The 26,010-nt window shown below is 42.3% G+C and overlaps 1 pseudogene; it reads right to left on the bottom strand.

Annotated features, from left to right (window-relative positions):
• Window positions 1–448: 448 nt before the first annotated feature.
• Window positions 449–26,010, bottom strand: part of LOC135559548 (OX-2 membrane glycoprotein-like) — a 40,938-nt pseudogene continuing 15,376 nt past the window's right edge.

The following is a 26,010-nucleotide window of genomic DNA, read 5'->3' as shown; positions in this document are numbered from 1 at the left end:
CCAGGTCAAACAGATATACACTACACATCTTCCTTTCATTTAGTCCTGTATTAGTACTATTAGTACAGATTCTGGATGGTCTTTAATGTGTTTACAGTATGTAACATGGTGGAGTCTTTTGGTGCGCTCCTTGTCTGTCAGTCCCAGGTGTTGTGTCTCTGACTGATTCAATTATATGACAGGCTATTTTATCAAATCGATTACCGAACGTTTGATTACGTGATTGAATTAAACCATGCAACAATTAACTCGTTAATAACCTGGGGCACCACGGAAGAGTTTTTATAGAGTTGCTCTTTTCCGAATAAACTCTTAAAGATCTGAAGATCTTTTATAATCAATAGCAGTCAATTATTAATCATCACCTTATTTAGTCTCATCTGAATGTCGTAAAATTCTTGGTTATCTGCACGAACCCTGGCTAACAAGTTGAATCAGCAATACAAAATTTGGCTTAATTATTTATTTACTAAATACCTAAATAATCACACAGAATTACATATACACAGGATAGATCATACATTGATTACTAATCATGTCATAAAAGCAAAAGTCCCTAGCGGATGAAACCGATATGACGGCTGGTTACCCAAAGAAAGGGGGTTGGGTTTGAATGAAAGAGCGGGATAACTGAGGGACAAAGGGGATTGGGTCTCTATCGGACCTTGAGAAGCTATGCTACCGTAAATATAGAATCTTATGCATTCTAATAATCATCCATTTGGAAATTGAAAATGCAAGATATATATTTACACTGAGCTGTGCTTCGATAGATGGTTTGAAGATGGAAGACTGGTTTGCCCAGCAGATATCGCCATTGTCCTTTGAAGAATCTTTCTGGTCGTAGTGTTGTAGAGCGGATACGTTGAAGTAGCCTGTCGTTCTCAGGAGATCGTCTGTCCTTTCCTAGGCCGCGTACGTTTACAGCTGCAGCTGATAAGTTGACGTATAGAATTTCTCACTTATTCTATAGTGAATAGGAGTTCAAAGTTCATACCAAGTTGCCATAATCAGCTCGTGCTGTATTCTGGCTGGTCTAGTCGAAATTCCTCCTTCCAGCGTGGTGATCGTCACCTCCACATGATCTTGTCTCATGTAAATTTCGTTATGTAGAGTGAATATTCAGCCATTCGCAACCACAGCTCACACTGGGGTTTGCTTAGTCTGACATGAATTAGGTCACGGGGGCTTTATACTGGCGTGTTTCATCCCTCTCCAACCAATGTCTGTTCACTTGGGCGTGGCCACTGAGTGAGAATAAAATTACTTGAAAACAATTCTCTCATTTAGAAGGCTAAAATTACATTTAATATTCTCACACACAGTTTCATATTTAAACATTTAAATTGCACAACAATTCCATGTGAATCTAATGTCTAGACTAGAATGTGTAGACTAGAATGTGTAGACTAGAATGTGTAGACTTTCAAGATACAATTTATGTTGTCCTGTCATCAGTAATAATGTCCCAGACAACAACTGATCTGACATCATGTTCTTTAAGTACTTTCAACTGGTTGGATTACATAAATATTGTTAAATTCCCCAACCTTTTGATGTTACCATACTCCTCTACGTTAACAAAGGGCTTTCCAAGAGTCCATTCTGTAGAGGGGAGAGAAAAGGGGGAAAGGTATTTATGGGGGGTCATAAACCTCACCCAACAGGGCAACATCCTGACACAGGTGTGGCCCACTATAATCAAGGGTGGGGGTTGCAAATACACAGAGTATTAAAGTAACTTACTTGTTGTTGCAGTATATGGCTATACCAATGACCCAGCAAGCATTCCCACGACCCAACCCACAATCACATCACAGAGGAAGCATCCGATCCCACCAATCCCAGGACCGGCTCCAAGCCCAGCCCCGGCCCCAAGCCCAGGCACAAGCCCAGCCCACCCCACAGCCGGACTGTATCTATGACAACGCACCTGCCAGGGGCCCACGTCGCACTCATCCGGCACCCGGCCAAGCTGCAGCCAATCAGGTAGCTGTCCCGGTGGACACGGACAATACCTATAGCAACGGGAAGGAGAAAGAGGAAGAGAGTGATATCATGTACGCAGCGCTAAACCATCAGGTAAAGCCTCGAGCCGCTGCGCGCCCTGCACAGCCTCGGGTAGAGGGCTCAGAGTACGCAGCCATACGAGTGTCCTGAGCCCTGGAACCAGGAAGTAAAACTCCTCTTCCCAGAGGGCCACAGTCCTACTGGTCTTTGTTTCTCCCTGATTACGAGAAGGGGGTCGCTGCATCCCAAAATGGCGACCGGAGTATGGGCGAATGGGTGTGTCAAAAGGGAAGTAGTGGGTGTGTGTCAAATCGTCTGCTATAGGTTAGACGGTTTTGATTGAGCTGTATTTTTTTCTCTTCCGTTTCTTGCCACTCAACCAGACTGTGACACACAACTAGGTGCTATCATCAACCAAAAAGGGTTATTGCCACGTTAGCTGCCGCCTGCAACATGACCACGATACCAGTGGCAATCGGTGCCATTTAAGATTATTATTATTTAAACCTTTATTTAACCTGGCAAGTCAGTTAAGAACAAGATCTTATTTACAATGATGGCCTGCACCGGCCAAAACCGGACGACGCTGGGCCTATTGTGCACCTCGCTATGGGACTCCCAATCACCTCCAGTTGTGATACAGCCTGGAATTGAACCAGGGTGTCTGTGGTGACGCCTCAAGCACGGAGATGCAGTGCCTTAGACCGCTGCGCCACTCGGGAGGGATGAGGGATGAGCATGGCCTTATTTCTGTTACAGCTTATTGGATGACTGTCATTCATATTCCATTCACCCAGTTCAATGTAACATCGATAGGTTTAGGCTACTACATGATAGTCAAATTTTCCCTATACCCATCATGAGGTTTCCTCAACCTAGACTATGAATGAAAGCTACACCATGGTGCTGTTTAGGCTACTGTAGACCAACACTGCAAAACAGTGTGTTTTAATCAATTATTTGGTGACTTGAATACATTTAGTCTAGTTTTATCTAAAAAGGCTTACTTCTTAATATTTTGCTATTTAAATTTTTATGAAATTCACTGAGGAAGATGTTCCTCCTCCTGAGGAGTCTCTACTGCATGATACCCAGTAGGAAGGACTTCGGCAGGCATGTCGATACTGGTCCGGCTTATCCACTCTTCTTGTAGCCCAATCAGCCACGTAAAACGGTATTCAGTAGCAACAAATCTGCCCAATTAGCTAATAATCCATACACCCACTCTCCCATACTTCGGTCGCCATATTGGGCTGCAGACACCCCTTCTTTGGTATTACAGAAATAGATCAGCTGGCTGCATCGAACTTTGAACTTCCACCAATGATAATGTCAGTTTTAACTATGGCCCTTTGGGTACAACTTTCTTACAGAGGTTGATTTTTGAGGCCTACATGGAATATTCCACTGCACTGTAATTAGGTGGAAATCAGTTGACTGTGAATGTAACTGTGATTGATTGTTTTGTTTGATGCAGGTTTCTGTGATTTGCGTGTTTCCTATTTAAACAAATAATCAGATTTGATTTACTATAATATAATTTTCACTGCAATATTACTCTTCTCCATTCCTTACTGTAATCAACCAGTTTCAGGTGAAATCACTGTGAGTGTTGACAGTCCCCTGGCCTTGGGTTTAGTTGAGGTGTTACTGTCGTTGTGCAGGGTGTTTTGCAGTTTACCTCTTGTGCTGGGATGTGATTAGGAGGTTTCCTGTGCTACACAAACCAAAACCCCCGCATGCTGCAGCACACGGTTACATATCCTGTGATGCAGTGAGAAGCTTTCAGTGTGTGTGTGTGTGTGTTCATGCCTGATCTACTGTTCCTGTGTGTGCGCATGTGTTATCCCAGCTAGCACATCATGTTCTGAGAACCATATATTTCTTAGACCTTGGTGAGAGTATGTTTGTCCAATGTTCTGGGAATGGTGCAGGATACCCAGCTAGCACATAATGTTCTAAGAACTTCAGCATAATGTTTTCTGCAGGTTTCCTCACGTTTCTATGTAAGGGAAAAATCTCCCCAAAACCACTCATTCCTATAATTTACAGTGTTGCATAACACTAATATGTGAGAACAATATTTTTGGTGAAATTTAATTTAATTTTGTCATTGTAATAAGGTTGGTAGCAACGTGAAAATCATTGTGGAAATCTGTTGCAGCTCAAGACGACTAAAAAACCCACAATGCAATGCTCTCTCTATGGGCTTGCTGGCCAGTAGCTAGCTAGCAAACATAGTTACACACAATACTACCAAAGTCAATATCAGCATGTGAAAAAGGTAGTTAGCTTTATTATTGCCGAAACAAAATGCACTATCAATTTAGGAGTCTACAATCTCACCATGTTTAACCTGCAGATTGATGTGCCTCACAGAGTGGAGTCTGACATTCACAACGACACCATGCAATGCACCCTGGACTGAAGAGGCAGACAAATAGGAGAAATGTGTAAGACCCTCTGTTCAATTACACATTCTCAAGGTAGGAATATCGCGAAAATATGATCAATGGCTCATTGGAGAGAAGACTACCTTCCGTGTTATGACATCGGCCAGTATTAGAATCTGTCGTGTTATGACATCGGCCAGTATTAGAATCTGACGCGTTATGACATCGGCCAGTATTAGAATCTGTCGTGTTATGACAACGGCCAGTATTAGAATCTGACGCTAGCACATGACATCGCCAGTGTTGCATATTAGATTAGAATCTGATTAGAATCTGACGTTTCTATGACAAATCTCCAGTATTAGAATCTGACGTGTTATGACATCGGCCAGTATTAGAATCTGATTTTTGTGTTATGACATTTTGTCCAGTATTAGAATCTGACGTGAAAATCATTGAAATCTGTTGCAGCAGTATTAGAATCCCACGCAATGTTATGACATCGGCCAGTATTAGAATCTGATGTTATGACATCGCCAGTATTAGAATCTGACGTGTTATGACATCGCCAGTATTAGAATCTGACGTGTTATGACATCGCCAGTATTAGAATCTGACGTGTTATGACATCGCCAGTATTAGAATCTGACCTGGACTGAAGAGGCAGACAAATAGAATCTGTGATGACATCGTTCAGTATTAGAATCTGAAGGTAGACATATGACATCGATCAGTATTAGAATCTGACGTGTTATGACATCGGCCAGTATTAGAATCTGACGATGACATCGGCCAGTATTAGAATCTGACGTGTTATGACATCGGCCAGTATTAGAATCTGACGTGTTATGACATCGGCCAGTATTAGAATCTGACGTGTTATGACATCGGCGTATTAGAATGACATCGACATCGCCAGTATTAGAATCTGACATCGGCCAGTATTAGAATCTGACGTGTTATGACATCGGCCAGTATTAGAATCTGACGTGTTATGACATCGCCAGTATTAGAATCTGACGTGTTATGACATCGGCCAGTATTAGAATCTGACGTGTTATGACATCGGCCAGTATTAGAATCTGACGTGTTATGACATCGGCCAGTATTAGAATCTGACGTGTTATGACATCGCCAGTATTAGAATCTGACGTGTTATGACATCGGCCAGTATTAGAATCTGACGCGTGTTATGACATCGGCCAGTATTAGAATCTGACGTGTTATGACATCGGCCAGTATTAGAATCTGACGTGTTATGACATCGGCCAGTATTAGAATCTGACGTGTTATGACATCGGCCAGTATTAGAATCTGACGTGTATGACATCGGCCAGTATTAGAATGACATTATGACATCGGCCAGTATTAGAATCTGACGTGTTATGACATCGGCCAGTATTAGAATCTGACGTGTTATGACATCGGCCAGTATTAGAATCTGACGTGTATGACATCGGCCAGTATTAGAATCTGACGTGTTATGACATCGGCCAGTATTAGAATCTGACGTGTTATGACATCGGCCAGTATTAGAATCTGACGTGTTATGACATCGGCCAGTATTAGAATCTGACGTGTTATGACATCGGCCAGTATTAGAATCTGACGTGTTATGACATCGGCCAGTATTAGAATATGACGTGTTATGACATCGGCCAGTATTAGAATCTGACGTGTTATGACATCGGCCAGTATTAGAATCTGACGTGTATGACAGATGTTTTCACGATCTAAAAGTCATATTCCTATTAACTTCCAGAGGCCCTTTAACACAATGCTACATCATACTGGCAGAAGTTCTGCCTGCTTGAACGGCAATAACTCAGATACACATGAAATGACCCAGGGCATCACTCAATGATAGATGATAGAGCATCACTCAGAGATACACAAAAACAATAGAACATTGAAAATGGGTGAATCTTTACTTTAAAGTCATGTTCTCAGAACATGAAGAAAACTTTCCATAAAAAGCACAAGCAAACATTAGTTACATTCTAAGAATGTTATTTAAAAACATATACATTCCATTCTCAACATCAACAAAACTCTCTCTGTACTCTATCTTGTTAAGTGTGTTCAGGTGTGTTGACCGTGATGGGTACTTGTTTCCTTTGAAATGGGGTTTGTTTGAATAGACCAAAATGAACGGTTTTGTGAACGCTAGCTCCATCTTGGTGGCGCAGTGGACTAATTCCAAAACATTCAGGGAACCATAGTAAACGTTCTCAGAACCTCCCTGCAAACTAAAAATGGACATTCCCAGAAAGTTTTCTGTTTTACTGGTCAGGAAATGTATGGCTTCCTTCGCAGAAGAAATGGGAAACAAAAACGTACATTCCCCCGACTTCCAAGTAACCACATTTAGTAGATGTGAGGGTTTATATGCTTGCATGAGTGTGTGCTTTACTATATGTGATTGTGATCTCCTAACCATCACAAAGACGCAGGGCCTTGAACAGGAAACACAGGGCTGACCACAGTGTCGTGAAGAACACCCCACATGGTGGGATTGAGACTGTTGTTTTACAGTACAGCTCAGGTGTCAAACTCATTCCATGGAGGGCCGAGTGTCTGCGGGTTTTGGTTCCTCCATTCTACTTCACTGTAAAAATAGAAAGCCTCAACACTGCATGATTGTGTAACGAAACCATGAAAAATAGTGCAGCTAAACTGAGCTCTGGTGTTTGGAAGGTGTTTGAATGTAAACCCAATGAAAGTGTTTTAATACGCAGAGTGTGTTTTAAAACAGAAATGAAGTACTTTGAAAGACACAAAGTGGTTTATCAACATGACTTGGTGTTTTTTTTAAGAGATTGTTGTAAAAACACTTTTTGTGGTTTCAGTGCATGTAAAAGGCAGCATCAAAACACAACAACTGTGTTTCTCATGCAATTAATAGTTTATAAATGCAAATGGTTTATAATCCTAAATATTGATTGATGATAAGGACCTATGGAGAATATTTTTGAATAATATTGATACCTTTATTTTTTCCAATGCTTTATTTAAACAGATTAGAATCCGGAGGTGCAGTCAGATGGTACATTTTGTTGGAACTTTACCCACTCACCCACACAGCCACTCACCCACACAGCCACACACCCACTCACCCACACACCCACACACCCACACACCCACTCACCCACACACCCACTCACCCACACACACTCACCCACACAGCCACTCACCCACACACCCACTCACCCACTCACCCACACACCCACTCACCCACCCCACACAGCCACTCACCCACTCACCCACACACCCACTCACCCACTCACCCACACACCCACTCACCCACACAGCCACACAGCCCACCACTCACCCACACAGCCACTCACCCACTCACCCACTCACCCACACAGCCACTCACCCACACAGCCACTCACCCACTCACTCACTCACCCACTCACACACCCACTCACCCACTCACCCACACAGCCACTCACCCACACAGCCACACTAAGAAATTATTCGGGGGGGAATAGAAATTGACCCCCCCCAAATACATATACTTAATAAAAATGTATGCAAGTTGTGCAGAGCCCGAAGAAAGGGGTTCAAATCCCCACTCCAACCCTTCAATCTGTTTCTCCCACCTATCTGTATCCTCTCTGTCATTTCAGAACTGTCTCAATAAAAAGTGTAAATAGCTCAAAATATATATATATTTTTTAATGTATGCAATCATATCAATGATTTGTTCATTTCATTTTAACAAATTAATGTAAGAATAAATCCAACCTAACATGTTGCTCAAAATGTCAGTATCTTTCATGACTAAAACCAAAGAGAGAAAATGAGTGATTGAACTCAGTAGAAGTTGCATTTTCTATCATGTTTCTTTTTTTGACTTTATGATTTTTTCACACAATGATTTATGCATGTTTGATGAAATCCCAGTATATTTCTATATTAGTATTGAGCTTGTGCCATGAAGTGTAATGGATCATGATATCTAAACCGTCAGGCAAATGGACGTTCAATGAGGACAGCACCCATTCCCACATATTATTAATGGTGGAGATTATTAATGGTGGAGATGATTAATGGTGGAGATGATTAATGGTGGAGATTATTAATGGTGGAGATGATTAATGGTGGAGATTATTAATGGTGGAGGCAAGTGTAGAATCCCACATTTTTGCAGTTCAACCTCCAGTTACTGCTGGTGATTTGGACACTGTGCTTGACAATGCCTGCCCAAAACGGTGTATAAAAGGCAAATGATCAAATACATAACAATGTTAAACATTAAGGCACTTCAGACAAAGGGATCTAATTCTGTACTAGACAGGATTCAAAACATCAGAATGGAGTTTAGAAGCTTTAAATAGAGGAAACAGCACCAAAAGAGAAGGGATCTAATTCTGTACTAAACAGGACTCGAAACACCAACCTAGTGTTTTCAACCTTTTCTGTGAGGGCTCCCAGTCTCTGGCAAGGTGTTGCACAGCACTTGATTAAGTGGTGTTACAACACACCGTGTCATGTTTCAAAATATCTCAGGATGATGTGTTTCAACACTCCAGCTAAGTTAAGGTTTCGTCTCCTTCAATTTGGTGGCAGCTCAGTTACCACAAGTTTTGGCATTACAAAGTACTTCATTTTAACAGTGTTGATTGATAAATTAAGGTCACTAATTAGTAAGGAATTCCCCTCACCTGCTTGTCTATGGCTTAATTGAAAGGAAAAACCAAAAACTTGCAGACATGAGTTTGACACTCCTGCAGCACAGTATTGTAGATGAGGGGAACCCCAGGTGCACTGGTCATCTGACACCATGAGTTTGACACTCCTGCAGCACAGTATTGTAGATGAGGGGAACCCCAGGTGCACTGGTCATCTGACACCATGAGTTTGACACTCCTGCAGCACAGTATTGTAGATGAGGGGAACCCCAGGTGCACTGGTCATCTGACACCATGAGTTTGACACTCCTGCAGCACAGTATTGTAGATGAGGGGAACCCCAGGTGCACTGGTCATCTGACACCATGAGTTTGACACTCCTGCAGCACAGTATTGTAGATGAGGGGAACCCTAGTTGCACTGGTCATCTGACAACATGATTTAAAAAACAGGAACCACTTAGCTGACTGGCATGTTTAGGCCGGTAATGGGACTTTATCTCTCAATACCAACATGTTTAGGCCGGTAATGGGACTTTATCTCTCAATACCAACATGTTTAGGCCGGTAATGGGACTTTATCTCTCAATACCAACATGTTTAGGCCGGTAATGGGACTTTATCTCTCAATACCAACATGCACATTTACGTAGACACTCTTTTAAAAATGTTTTTTGTGCCCCGCTCTACCAACTGAGCTGCACAGAACACATACATGATAATGTTGTGAGGTCACTTGCACCATAAAGACTGTATTGTGAACACAGTTAACCCCACAAGGCCTCATACTCTGACAAGACTTGTTTCATTTCTGTTCTTTTTTTCTCTTATAGCAACCTGACAATCTGCATGGTCTCCAGGTCTCTCTTGAAAAAATAGATATGTTTTATATCAACGAGAGTAACCTGGTTAAATAAAGGTTAAATAAGTGTTAATCCTTCCATGGTGCTGCTTCTATAAGACACTGTTCTCTCACTGAATGTACTGGAACAGAACAGCAATGATGATTGCCGTTGACTGGCTCTTTAAAATTAGACTTTTTATAAAATATGTGTTGTTGCTTTACATGTATTATTCAATAAATGTATATTTTCTGAACGGCGAATGATGAACTGTCCGTGAATTAGGATGAAGCTATGTATTATGTTTTGTTTAACTGTGTCTGAACTGCATATACAGTTAACCTGATTATTAAGCCTATATGTTTTAACCAAAACATCAGTGACATTTAAGACACTCAGAGAGGGAAGCACCTGTTCCCCTACAAGACCATGCTCCCCCATGCTCAACGTCTCAACGTCCCACTGAATCCAGGAAATGAGACATTTCAGTTCAAAACAGTGATCCAAAACTTAGACCACGTGGTGCTTCTCTGGTCTCAACCACTTCAGTCCCGTGGTGTGAGGTGGACGTAGGTTGTTCCCGCCACCTCTCTGTGGTCTGTGAGGGGAACTAACTGTTGAAGCCTGACTCTGTGATAGCACGCTCCCCCCCACACACAGACAGACACGTGGGATGGGGTTTTAGGCTGGGTTTCTGTAGAAGAACTTTGTGACATCTGCTGATGTAAAAAGGGCTTTATAAATACATGTGATTGATATATGCAAATCAAATCAAATCAAATGTATTTATATAGCCCTTCATACATCAGCTGATATCTCAAAGTGCTGTACAGAAACCCAGCCTAAAAACCCAAACAGCAAGCAGTGCAGGTGTAGAAGCACCCACCAAGTGCTACACCTACAGCAACACCCAGACTGTGTGGCTGACCTCTGACCCCTGACACTGAGGAGGGGAGGATGTGTAGAGCTACACCTACAGCAGACTGTGTGGCTGACCCCTGACACTGAGGAGGATGTGTAGACTTACACCGACAGTAGACTGTGTGTCTGACCCCTGACCTCTGACACTGAGGAGGATGTGTAGAAGTGAGAAAAACAATACCTGAAAAGATTTTGAGCAGAAAACTTGCCATTAACATTTATTTTTAATCCCCCTCATCATAAGGCAATCAATAAAGTCTAGCAGGGGTGTGTGTGCGTGTGTGTGTGTGTTCGTACTATACAAGCACCATGACAGGGGTAGGGGTGTCAGGGGGGACATATTTCACATACTTCTACAGGTAAACGAGTATGTGTCTGAAGAATGTGCATCAGAGGACCAAGATTAGAGATCTGAAAACTATATAACTACAGGTGGACCAACTTAAAGTTGCTTATATTAGAACCACCACTACAGAGTTAACCGCTGTAGGGGGTACTTAAAGGGTTAATTACCAGAAGATGATCTAGAGTGCCCTCTAGTGGATATATAGTATATAGCGCACAATTAGCTAAACCTCCCACTGCTGTTATCTTGTTTCAGACTGATAATATTGTTATGAACGGGTTCAATCCAAATGTATTCATCTAGTTTCAACATGAGACCATGATCTGCTGCTCTGTCTCAGGTTAAGAGGCAGGGTATGACCTCTGAAATATGTAGGTCCCACATAAAACCTGGCATAACCTTTAAGGCATAATGAAGCCCTATAAATGCTTCATAAGTCAATGTGATGCTATATAAACGGGTAGAAAAAAGGTTATGCCACATTTGGTAAAGAACCAGACGTACAGTCAGACCTGTCACATGACCCTTTGTGGTGCTTATGAAGACTTTACGAATTTATGTCATGTTACGTCAACTCAAATGAAGAAAAAACACATTCAATATAATGATAAATGTCTTTGGTCTGACAGAGTTGGATATAATGATACATGTCTTTGGTCTGACAGAGTTGGACATAATGATACATGTCTTTGGTCTGACAGAGTTGGATATAATGATAAATGTCTTTGGTCTGACAGAGTTGGATATAATGATACATGTCTTTGGTCTGACAGAGTTGGTCTGACAGAGTTGGATATAATGATACATGTCTTTGGTCTGACAGAGTTGGATATAATGATACATGTCTTTGGTCTGACAGAGTTGGATATAATGATACATGTCTTTGGTCTGACAGAGTTGGATATAATGATACATGTCTTTGGTCTGACAGAGTTGGATATAATGATAAATGTCTTTGGTCTGACAGAGTTGGACATAATGATAAATGTCTTTGTTCTCACAGAGTTGGACATAATGATAAATGTCTTTGGTCTGACAGAGTTGGACTAATGAACAGAGTTGATAGAGTGGATCATAATGATACATGTCTTTGGTCTGACAGAGTTGGACATAATGATAAATGTCTTTGTTCTGTCTTTGGTCTGAGAGTTGGACATAATGATAAATGTCTTTGGTCTGACAGAGTTGGACATAATGATAAATGTCTTTGTTCTCACAGAGTTGGACATAATGATAAATGTCTTTGGTCTGACAGAGTTGGACATAATGATAAATGTCTTTGTTCTCACAGAGTTGGACATAATGATAAATGTCTTTGGTCTGACAGAGTTGGATATAATGATACATGTCTTTGGTCTGACAGAGTTGGACATAATGATACATGTCTTTGGTCTGACAGAGTTGGACATAATGATACATGTCTTTGGTCTGACAGAGTTGTGGAGTCAGGGGGACAAAGAAAAATCAGTGATGCCAAGTTCCAGAGTCAAGAGGTTCATTCATATGTAACAGAGGGTTTCCTCCAGATAAGCCTTTGATTTTACACACATTAATAATTTGCTTTTAGAACTTTAATAATATTCAGAACATTCTCAATAATAAACGTTTGTTTGTACGGAACGGATTGTGTTCACTTTCCTGTCATTGTGAAGTGCTCCAGTTTCACCATGCAGTCAACAGAACTAACATACATATCTAGTATTACCATGTGTGGACTCTGGGGGGGTTAGGGTTCCTTCAGAAAGTATTCAGACCCCTTGACTTTTTCCACTTTATATTACATTACAGCTTAGTCCTAAAATTAATTAAATATTTGTTTTTTCTCATCCATCTACACATAATAACCCATAACGACAAAGCAAAAATAGATATTTAGAATTTTTTGCAAATGTTTTACAAATAAAAAAACTTAAATATCACATTAACATAAGTATTCAGACCCTTTACTCAGTACTTTGGTGAAGCACTTTTGGCAGCGATGAGAGGATCAAGTCTTCTTGGGTATGACGCTACATGCTTGGCACACCTGTATTTGGGAAGTTTCTCCCATTCTTCTCTACAGATCCTCTCCAGCTCTGTCAGGTTTGATGGGGAGCGTTGCTACACAGCTATTTTCAGGTCTCTCCAGAGTTGTTCGATCAGGTTCAAATCCGGGCTCTGGCTGTGCCACTCAAGGACATTCAGAGACTTGTCCCGAATCCACTCCTGCATTCTCTTGGCTGTGTGCTTAGGGTCGTTGTCCTGTTGGAAGATAAAGCTTCGCCCCAGTCTGAGGTAACTGAGCGCTCTGGAGCAGGTTTCATCAAGGATCTCTCTGAACTTTGCTCCGTTCATCTTTGCCTCGATCCTGACTAGTCTCCCAGTCCCTACCGTTGAAAAACATCCCCGCAGCATGGTGCTGCCACCACCATGTTTCACCTTAGAGATGGTGCCAGGTTTCCTCCAGACGTGACACTTGGCATTCAGGCCAAAGAGTTTAAACTTGGTTTCATCAGACCAGAGAATCTTGTTTCTCATGGTCTGAGACTCTTCAGGTTCCTTTTGGTAAACTCCAAGCGGACCATCATGTGCCTTTTACTGAGAAGTGGCTTCTGTCTGGCCACTCTACCATAAAGGCCTGATTGGTGAAGTGCTGTAGAGATGGTTGTCCTTCTGGAAGGTTCTCCCATCTCCACAGAGGAACTCTAGAGCTCTGTCAGAGTGACCATCGGGTTCTTGGTCACCTCGCTGACTAAGGCCCTTCTCCCCTGATTGCTCAGTTTGGCTGGGCAGCTCTAGGAAGAGCTGGCCACCCAAAACTGCATTAGTTGCATTATAACCATTCATAGATGTATTGGCATTTGCATTTTAACCATAAATGGAGAAAATATCCTATACAACTAAAGCAGACATTCCAACTGAGGCCAGTAGAGCTGTGACTAGATCACACTGTTTAAACACTGTTCTGTTAGGATCACACTGTTTAAACACTGTTCTGTTAGGATCACACTGTTTAAACACTGTTCTGTTAGGATCACACTGTTTAAACACTGTTCTGTTAGGAACACACTGTTTAAACACTGTTCTGTTAGGAACACACTGTTTAAACACTGTTCTGTTAGGAACACACTGTTTAAACACTGTTCTGTTAGGATCACACTGTTTAAACACTGTTCTGTTAGGATCACACTGTTTAAACACTGTTCTGTTAGGATCACACTGTTTAAACACTGTTCTGTTAGGAACACACTGTTTAAACACTGTTCTGTTAGGATCACACTGTTTAAACACTGTTCTGTTAGGATCACACTGTTTAAACACTGTTCTGTTAGGAACACACTAAACACTGTTCTGTTAGGATCACACTGTTTATACACTGTTCTGTTAGGAACACACTAAACACTGTTCTGTTAGGATCACACTGTTTAAACACTGTTCTGTTAGGATCACACTGTTTAAACACTGTTCTGTTAGGAACACTGTTAGGACTGTTTAAACACTGTTCTGTTAGGAACACACTGTTTAAACACTGTTCTGTTAGGAACACACTGTTTAAACACTGTTCTGTTAGGAACACTGTTTAAACACTGTTCTGTTAGGAACACACTGTTTAAACACTGTTCTGTTAGGATCACACTGTTCTGTTAGGATCACACTGTTTAAACACTGTTCTGTTAGGAACACACTAAACACTGTTCTGTTAGGATCACACTGTTTATACACTGTTCTGTTAGGATCACACTGTTTAAACACTGTTCTGTTAGGATCACACTGTTTAAACACTGTTCTGTTAGGATCACACTGTTTAAACACTGTTCTGTTAGGAACACACTGTTTAAACACTGTTCTGTTAGGAACACACTGTTTAAACACTGTTCTGATCACACTGTTTAGACACTGTTCTGTTAGGATCACACTGTTTAAACACTGTTCTGTTAGGATCACACTGTTTAAACACTGTTCTGTTAGGATCACACTGTTTATACACTGTTCTGATCACACTGTTTAAACACTGTTCTGTTAGGATCACACTGTTTAAACACTGTTCTGTTAGGATCACACTGTTTAGACACTGTTCTGTTAGGATCACACTGTTTAGACACTGTTCTGTTAGGATCACACTGTTTAAACACTGTTCTGTTAGGATCACACTGTTTAAACACTGTTCTGTTAGGAACACACTGTTTAAACACTGTTCTGTTAGGATCACACTGTTTAAACACTGTTCTGTTAGGATCACACTGTTTAGGATCACACTGTTTAGACACTGTTCTATTAAGACAGACCCGGACAAGACAGACCAAAACAAGACAAGACAGACAAGGCTGGACAGGCAAAGACAAGACAGGACAAGACAGACCAAGACAGCAAATGGACAAGATAGACCAAGACAGGTCAAGTCAAGACATGACAGACATGCTGAAGATAATCACAATTGTAGGCAGGATGAGTGTGTGTGTGTGTTTTATGTGTAGGCCCAGTTTCCCTGACTCATATGACTACCTGAAACTGGTGTGAGACTGGGTGTGTATTTGTTTTGAGGCTATTTCAGAACTTTCACTGTGCCACAATAGTCACAGAACATTTAAGAGTAGATATGTTTAAAAAGCAGTGCCAGTCAGACGGTCCAAGAGAAACAGCATTGAGTCCAAACTGGGCACAAGAGACTGAATGGGCTTTCTGTTAGCTTACCTCCCACAATCTATTCTGACCATCTGTTTCCAACGGGACTCTTGTGGTTAAACCCTGATGAATAATCTTCAAGAACAACACACACTAATTCATACAGGTACACACACCCATAAACACACCCACACTCAAAAAGTATGTTGTGGCTCACAAAGCCCTTCAAAGTTGAAGCATCTTCAAAAAGCATAGGTCTGATAAATCTGTCACCTAATGAAATAAGCCTGGCTGGTGCCACGCTTGGTGCCACGCTTGTATCGTCTGCAGGATGCAAGGGGCACACAAACATCTCTGGAGTCAAAGCAAGACTTTCCGATCCTGGTACAAGGAGGAGCACTTCCAATGGTGAGGTCCACTAATTATCATGAACACAGAACACATACTTTAAAAAGCATAGTTTCTAAAGGCAACAGAGTCATCTGCAACAATTCATTTGATAATGAAGATCAACAGAGTCATCTGCAACAATTCATTTGATAATGAAGATCAACAGAGTCATCTGCAACAATTCATTTGATAATGAAGATCAACAGAGTCATCTGCAACAATTCATTTGATAATGAAGATCAACAGAGTCATCTGCAACAATTCATTTGATAATGAAGATCAACAGAGTGAAATAAAGAGCCTCTCTGGGTGGTTTAATTGTCCATGTAGGTCCTGTAATAGTGCATTACATACTGTACATAGAGCGCCTTCAGGAAGGATTCACACCCCTTGACTTAATCCACATTTTGTTGTGTTACAGCCTGAATTCAAAAAGGTATTGAATAGATTATTTCTCTCTGCTACATCTGCTCCTGCCATCTACTTCTCATCCTGTGTCTCCCTAACCTGCTGCCACTTCCCCAGTGCGCTCTCCCTCTGTCTGTGTGTGTGTGTGTGTGTGTGTGTGTGTGTGGTGGAGACAGGTGTGCTGGAGGCGGAGCAGATCCCCACCAGCTGCAACATGTTCCATAATCAAGGCCTTTACAAATAATCAGCCCTGCCACTTCCACACTGCTAGTTCGTAGCCTCTGCTCAGTCAGTCTGCGGTTTAAGCTGTTTGTTCCTGCATAGATCGTGTTATCCTCTTGTGCCTGGTTTTCCCTAGCCTGACTCTGCTTTCCGCTACAGTTCCGTCCGCTCTGACTCTGGTCCCTGTCTCCAGTCCCTCGTCAGTCCTGCTTACCCTGCCCCTACTCCCCTTGCCTCAGCCTCAGTTCCTGGTTCCCTGCTACCCGCCTGAGCTTTATTCAAGCTTTGTCAAGTTGGTGGTTGATCATTGCTAGACAGCCATTTTCAAGTCTTTGTGACGTGGTGAGGTTGGACCCAGGTGCAGAGAAGAGACCAGACCAGGAATCAGTGGTTAAGGATAAACATAATACTTTACGGTAGTCACAGGATCACAGTAAATGTAGGTGATTAGATGTTGAAATGGTGCTGGATTAGTGGAGATAATTGTATGTGTGAGGTACAGAGATGAGGTAGTCATTCAAAAATCCATGCAACTTATTACGCGACTTGTTAAGCACATTTTTACTCCTGAACTTATTTTGACTTGCCATAACAAAGGGGTTGAATACTAAATTGACTCAAGACATTTCAGAGTTTCATTTTTAATTACTTTGTAATAGGCCAGTGACACAAAATCTCAATTGAATCCATTTAAAATTCCGACTGTAACACAACATGTGGAGAAAGACAACGGGTGAATAGTTTCTGAAGCCGCTGTAGATCTGTTCACCAGTAATCCTCAGGCAGCACTTAGAAACACACAGCTAAGCTCACTATTAGTGCTGTTTGACATTGCAACAGGAATATTCACAGTGACGTAAGGGACAGTAGCCTAAAAAGCTATCCTGATATACACAATCTGACATCCAATGTCATAAGTATATTTCATTGACACAATCACGTCAACTTCAATCGTTGTCTAGACTATTTTGGGTAGGCTGATTTGGTGTGATGTTAAACTATAGGAAGATGCTGAAGAGTTTATTGCTAATAAACAGTAGTAGTTCATTTGTATACATACATCTGTTGTGAGGTTTAAACAGGCTGAAAAGTTGGAGGCCATTTTCCTGCTGTAATTATACCTTCAGTTCAAATGGTCAGATGGTAGGAATACACTTCAACAGGAAAGGCCAACAGACATTTTGTCATTCCCTGTTGTAAATATGTCAGTTAAATATTGAGCATGAGAAATATATATGATATTGTTTGTATTCTAAATGTCATATAGCTAACTAATACATGGCAAATTGCATTTTAATACTGGAACTCCCATGAAGTCAACTTGTGTGTTTGTGTTTTTGAGTCATAAAATAAAGATATGTGTAACCCCCCCCCCCCCCTCGCCCCCCCCTTATAACAGCAGCAAAATCACACAAACAAATAACAGGAACTCCTACACAAAAAAGCAGCCTGGTCCTTAAACACACTGTTACTGTTAAACATCACAGTGTGTAATTAGAACGTTTTTGCAAACGTATAATTTAAAACCTACTTTTAAAGCACTTTCTATTAAGGGCCTTTGTCCTATCTTCATCAAGTGGACCGGTTATAGCCTGATCCCAGATCTGTTGAGCCATTGACGTAACAATGACTATAGGAGTTGGCAAGTCATTACAAACTGATCTGGGACCAGACAAACTAAACTTCAAAGCCACATTTTGATAAGTGTCTTTATATCTACTGTTAATAGAAACATGGCTTTAGTGTTGTTGTTGTCACTGGTGGGATGAAGGTTTATGTCCAGTTCACCCAGTGGGGCCTGGGGAAACAGCTGTTGGTGATGTGTAGTACTGTAGTGAGTTGTTCCTTCTAAACAGACATGGGGCGTATGGAGCTGAGGAGCTGATAGGTCTAGCTGGATGACCAGAACTCTGGCTTCTCATCAAAACAGTCCTTCTTCTACCATTCCAGGTCAAATCTCAATCTGGATGGTGGGAGAGAGAGAGGGTGGGAGGAGGGGGGCAGAGAGAGGGGGAGAGACACAGCGAGAGGCACAGCGAGAGAGAGGAGGGGGGAGAGACACAGCGAGATAGAGAGAGACAATTAGACCAAACCAAATCATGAGAAAACAAAAAGATAATTACTTTACACATTGGAAAGAATTAACAAAAACTGAAAAAACTAGAATGCTATTTGGTCCTAAACAGAGAGTACACAGTGGCAGAATACCTGACCACTGTGACTGACCCAAACCTAAGGAAAGCATTGACTATGTACAGACTCATTGAGCATAGCCTTGCTATTGAGAAAGGCTGCTGTAGGCAGACCTGGCTCTCAAGAGAAGACAGGCTATGTGCTCACTGCCCACAAAATGAGGTGGAAACTGAGCTGCACTTCCTAACCTCCTGCCCAATGTATGACCATATTAGAGAGACATATTTCCCTCAGATTACACAGATCCACAAATAATTAAAAAACAAACCCGATTTTGATAAACTCCCATATCTATTGGGTGAAATACCATAGTGTGACATCACATCAGCAAGATTTGTAACCTGTTGCCACAAGAAAAGGGCAACCAGTGAAGAACAAACACCATTGTAAATACAACCCATATTTATGTTTATTTATTTTCCCTTTTGTACTAACTATTTGCACATCGTTACAACACTGTATATAGACATAATATGACATTTGAAATGTCTTTATTCTTTTGGAACTTCTGTGAGTGTAATGTTTACTGTTCATTTTTATTGTTTATTTCACTTTTGTATATTATCTACCTCACTTGCACTGGCAATGTTAACATATGTTTCCCATGCCAATAAAGCTCCTTGAATTGAATTTAATTGAGAGAGGCGGGAGAGAGACAGTGAGAGAGAGACAGACAGAGAGAGAGAGAGACAGAGAGTGAGAGAGACAGAGAGTGAGAGAGACAGAGAGTGAGAGAGACAGAGAGTGAGAGAGACAGAGAGTGAGAGAGACAGGGTGAGAGAGACAGAGTGAGAGAGACAGAGTGAGAGAGACAGAGTGAGAGAGACAGAGTGAGTGAGTGAGTGAGTGAGTGAGTGAGTGAGTGAGTGAGTGAGAGAGAGAGAGAGAGAGAGAGAGAGAGAGAGAGAGAGAGAGAGAGTGTGTGGTGAGTGAGTGAGTGAGTGAGTGAGTGAGTGAGTGAGTGAGTGAGTGAGTGAGTGAGTGAGTGAGTGAGTGAGTGAGAGTGAGAGTGTGAGAGAGTAGGGGGGGCAGAGAGAGAGATATTTAATTCCTCATCATATCCAAAAACGAGGTGTTATTGTGTTAGTTGTACCATCATCTACTCCACAGTTTCAACTCAAAACAACAGTCCCCTGTCAGTCAGTCACTCCCTCTTCCTGACCCTCTAATGTCCTCATTACACAAACAGGCAGCCAGCATCATGTGGAGACAGATCAGTCTGCCGCAGGGCGAGAAGTCTGGTGCAGGGCGAGATATCAACACCTTTGTCTTTGAAAGAACAAAGGCCTACATCGGAGTAGAGACTTCCTCTGGTTTGCTTAAGGAGCAGGACCAAACCTTGTCTTATTCCTCTTCCTGAAAGTGATTCAATCATGCAATGTTCCCTGCCAAAAACATCATAACATCCTGGCCAAGCGTTACACTCATCCAGACACATTATAGAGCAGTGGAGGCTGGAATGGAATCAAACAGTGGAGGCTGGAATGGAATCAAACAGTGGAGGCTGGAATGGAATCAAACAGTGGAGGCTGGAATGGAATCAAACAGTGGAGGCTGGGATGGAATCAAACAGTGGAGGCTGGAATGGAATCAAACAGTGGAGGTTGGAATGGAATCAAACAGTGGAGGCTGGAATGGAATCAAACAGTGGAGGCTGGAATGGAATCAAACAGTGGAGGCTGGGATGGAATCAAACAGTGGAGGCTGGGATAGCAACAAACACCTGGCAACCACGTGTTTGATGTATCGATATCATTACACTCATTTCGCTCCAATCATTACCCCGAGTCCGTCCTCCCCAATTAAGGTGCCACCAACCTCCTGTGTTATAGAGGGTGTCTACAGTACATGCATTCCACCCGTTTCCAGGAACAGAGGAAACCCCTTAACACACAACCAGCCCTGAAAGGCCACATGCACACTTAGAACTCACCAACTACTTCTCTGATAGGGTTCAGTGTGTCAAATCGGAGCGCCTGTTGTCCGGACCTCTGGCAGTCTCTATGGGGGTGCCACAGGGTTCAATTCTCGGGCCGACTCTTTTCCTGTATACATCAATGATGTCACTCTTGCTGCTGGTGATTCTTTGATCCACCTCTACACAGATGACACCATTCTGTATACCTCTGGCCCTTCTTTGGACACTGTGTTAACTAACCTCCAGATGAGCTTCAATGCCATACAACTCTCCTTCCGTGGCCTCCAACTTCTCTTAAATGCAAGTAAAACTAAATGCATGCTCTTCAACCGATCGCTGCCCGCACCTGCCTGCCCGTCCAGCATCACTACTCTGGACGGTTCGGACTTAGAATATGTGGACAACTACAAATACCTAGGTGTCTGGTTAGACTGCAAACTCTCCTTCCAGGCTCACATTAAACATCTCCAATCCAAAATTAAATCTAGAATCGGCTTCCTATTCCGCAACAAAGCATCTTTCACTCATGCTGCCAAACAGACCCTCGTAAAACTGACTAGCCTACTGATCCTCGACTTCGGCGATGTCATTTACAAAATAGCCTCCAACACTCTACTCAACAAATTGGATGCAGTCTACCACAGTGCCATCTATTTTGTCACCAAAGCCTCATATACTACCCACCACTGCGACCTGTATGCTTTCGTTGGCTGGCCCTCGCTTCATACTCATCGCCAAACCCACTGGCTCCAGGTCATCTACAAGTCTCTGCTAGGTAAAGCCCCACTTTATTTCAGCTCACTGGTCACCATAGCAGCACCCACCCGTAGCACGCGCTCCAGCAGGTATATCTCTCTGGTCACCCCCAAAGCCAATTCTTCCTTCGTCCGCCTCTCCTTCCAGTTCTCTGCTGCCAATGACAGGAACGAACTGCAAAAATCACTGAAACGGGAGACTCATATCTCCCTCACTAACTTTAAGCACGAGCTGTCAGAGTAGCTCACAGATCACGGCACCTGTACATAGCCCATCTGTAAATAGCCCATCCAACTACCTCATCCCCCATACTGTTATTTATTTGATTTATTTTGCTCCTTTGCACCCCAGTATCTCTACTTGCACATTCATCTTCTGCACATTCTACCATTCCAGTGTTTAATTGCTATATTGTAATTACTTCGCCACCACGGTCTATTTATTGCCTTACCTCTCTTATCCTACCTCATTTGCACATACGGTATATATATTTTTCTACTGTATTATTGATTGTATGTTTGTTTATTCCATGTGTAACTCTGTTGTGTTGTATGTGTCGAACTGCTTTGCTTTATCTTGGCCAAGTCGCTGTTGCAAATGCGAACTTGTTCTCAACTAGCCTACCTGGTTAAATAAAGGTTAAATATATATTTTTTTTTTAAGTAAAGCATGGCTGATATTCCATAGTAGTGTGCGTTTGTGAGTTTGGGATAGTCAGTGGTGGTTTATCAGTAAAAATAGGCATCAACTTTAAAAAAAACTTTCTTTGCCTTGAAAAGTAAATGAACATGTACAGGCAACCACCAGCAGGTGTCTCCTAACCATCCAATCAGAGGATCTCTAACCAGGTTGCCAGATTGGTGATAGATGACCATGCTTAACGGTCAAGATAACGTAAAGGTGATAAAACTGAAACTGTTATTTCCCTTCTTCTCTTAGACTGTTTCTGAAACTGTCTTCCCTACTTCCCCACAACCAATCAGAGTTTTGCCAACAGTGCCACACTCATGGCGAGGTAAGGTCGGTTGAGCATGTTTGTGTGCCGGACAGGATATGGTTACTCCCCGCACTTCCTCCTGTGTTGCAGATTAAAAGTGCCCCATGCAAACATCCCCTTTCATCAAATAACAGAAGTTCTTATCTGGACTTGACTTTCTGCATGACTGGCTGAAGCTCATATCCTACAAGATACACATGAAGCTTTTTAACAGTATGTCTGACGACTGGGTCTCCTGTGTGCCACGACTATGTTATCATACAAACGCTAACTCTGTGTAGACATAAATACAACTGCTGAATTTGACTGGAATACCTTCAGTTCTGGGTTGGGTTCCATTTCCCAGCTGTCATTGAAGCAGACAGACACCACTATGGCCCATTGATTTAGTAGAACCACAGTAGAACCACAGAAACCCACTTGTGGTTCCATGCTGCTCCCAGTCTCTCCCCACACGTCAATAATCTACTCCACCATCCAGACTAGCCACATCTCTGAGCTCCAAATGTTTTGTTGTTTGGGATTTGAAATGATACAATGACTATGAGGTTAAAGTGCAGAATGTCAGCTTTCATTTCAGGGTATTTATCTATTTCTTTTGAACCGTTAGAAATTACAGCACTTTTTTGTACATAGTCCACCTATTTTAGGGGACCAAAAGTACTGGGACAAATTGACTTGTATTTGTATTAAAGTAGTCAAACTGGTTTGGATGCACTTGCTGTTTGTTTTGGTTGTGTTTCAGATTATTTTGCGCCCAATAGAAATGAATGGTAAATAATAGATTGAGTCACTTTTATTGGAAATAAGGATAGAATGTTTCCTAACACTTCTACATTCATGTGGATGTTACCATGGTTACAGATCATCCTGAACGAATCGTGAATAATGATGAGTGAGAAAGTTAGACACACAAATATCATATTTTCAAAATGCACAAAGGTAATTGTCAAATATGAGATTATATTAGATCAATTAGAGAAGCCATCTCTCATTCCATCGCAAGTGTTGGTGTAATTTCAGCTGCTGACATATAGTTGTTTGACCTATAATACAACACAGTGGGAGATACATCTGAAATCAGAGATGCAGGTGCCTCTCTTGATACAACAACCTCACAGCAACGTCATAATCAAAACCATCTTCTGACCCCATCAAGTAATTAATCACGGCACTCTGCACAATGTCATTGAGGGCACAGCAATGAGTGAGGGCCGGGCTAGCATGCGGCAGGAACAGTTTGATGTCACTGAGGGCACAGCAATGAGTGAGGGCCGGGCTAGCATGCGGCAGGAACAGTTTGATGTCACTGAGGGCACAGCAATGAGTGAGGGCCGGGCTAGCATGCGGCAGGAACAGTTTGAGAAAAAGAGAGGCGTTGTTAGCCACTGGGCAGTTTGTCAGATTTTTGGGTTCTTTCTGCCCCCTCTTCCCTCCTCCTGGCCCCTTGTGTGAATCTGGCTCCAAGTAGCAGATTAGAGAAAGTCCTTTCTACTGAGAAACTAGCACTGGACAGCCAGCACAATCACTTGTTATTCTGGGGGGAGAGGAGAGGAGCACAAACCAGAGACAACACTTAAAACAAACTGAATTAGTAAACATATCTAAATTACCTCTGTGGTGTTTTTTGGCAGCGGTGACAGTGTGTCTGTCACCTCTAAGTTACACACATTAAATCATAGCAAGTTACATTTAATCACACATATTCTATTTACCAATCGGAATATTTATCATAATGACTTTATGAGAAACAGCTATGCAAGTAAATTATTACCTCCACAGGTAATTGAAGGTAGTGCACTACTTCAGACCAGGACCCATAGGGCACTACTTCATAACAGGACCCATAGGGCACTACTTTAGACCAGGACCCATAGGGCACTACTTTAGACCAGGACCCATAGTGTACTACTTTAGACCAGGACCCATAGGGCACTACTTCAGACCAGGACCCATAGGGCACTACTTCAGACCAGGACCCATAGGGCACTACTTCAGACCAGGACCCATAGGGCACTACTTCAGACCAGGACCCATAGGGCACTACTTCAGACCAGGACCCATAGGGCACTACTTTAGACCAGGACCCATAGGGCACTACTTCAGACCAGGACCCATAGGGCACTACTTCAGAACAGGACCCATAGGGCACTACTTCAGACCAGGACCCATAGGGCACTACTTCAGACCAGGACCCATAGGGCACTACTTTAGACCAGGACCCATAGGGCACTACTTCAGACCAGGACCCATAGGGCACTACTTCAGACCAGGACCCATAGGGCACTACTTCAGACCAGGACCCATAGGGCACTACTTTAGACCAGGACCCATAGTGTACTACTTTAGACCAGGACCCATAGGGCATAGTGCACTACTTTAGACCAGGACCCATAGGGCACTACTTTAGACCAGGACCCATAGGGCATAGTGCACTACTTTAGACCAGGACCCATAGGGCACTACTTTAGACCAGGACCCATAGGGAATTGGGTGCCATTTGGGACGCATCTGTGGTCTTGAATCCACATCATGATTGAGGGGGTGAACCAACAAGGACATGTCTATGTCTGCCCTCCAGGATGTTGATTTTGGAGCCTTTGCTGAAAGTCTGAGAAAAGTAACTCAACAGGAAAGAGTTTGGAGTATTTTGGAGTAGATGAGTACCCGTGAATCTGTCTCCTCAACACATCTACCCACATGGCAGAGGTCTTCCTCATCAGTTCCAGCCTTTCTTATCACGCAAGAACACAGCAATGAGGAAGAGCAACATCGTGATGAAAGCTCTGACCGACCAGTGGGCCAGTGAGTCAAGTCGGACACTTTCATCAGCTATGGAAACTAAAATAATTACTAAACCTACGCAGTACGCAAACCATGGACGGTCTGTTCAATGACCCTTGAACTTTACAAGAGTACAAAAGAGATCCGACGAACACGATCAACTTCTAAAACGTCTTGGCCTTTCTGTAAGAATTGAGAAATCAAATTGTCCCTATTGCTAAATGCTACACCACTTCTAAGATATAGCCATGAGTCAACAGAGTCAACTCTACTGGACTGTGATTATAATTCCTCCACAACCCTGCCTGGCTTATATTGACACCTCAGTGCCAGACTCAGCAGTAGTGTTTTGCAGACTACACCTCTTTCAGAATAAGTTGACGTACCGCTCACCCCTCCCATCACTGCTTATCATAGACCACACTAACCCCAGAGCCACGTCCCTCTCATTGGCTAAATCATATTATTATCACTAATGATATGTTTAGCGTAATGAGCCTCTTCAGTTTGAACATGTTGAGACGTAAACATGTTGAAGTGGCAGGAGGATTTCTCAGTAGGAAACTTGAGTAATACTGTTGTGTTGAATTCC

Source organism: Oncorhynchus nerka, unplaced genomic scaffold (assembly GCF_034236695.1).
Source record: "Oncorhynchus nerka isolate Pitt River unplaced genomic scaffold, Oner_Uvic_2.0 unplaced_scaffold_1511, whole genome shotgun sequence".
NCBI classification, from domain to species: Eukaryota; Metazoa; Chordata; class Actinopteri; order Salmoniformes; family Salmonidae; genus Oncorhynchus; species Oncorhynchus nerka.
Note: the sequence above shows the minus strand (reverse complement) of the source record. Positions and strands in the feature narration are given on the sequence as shown.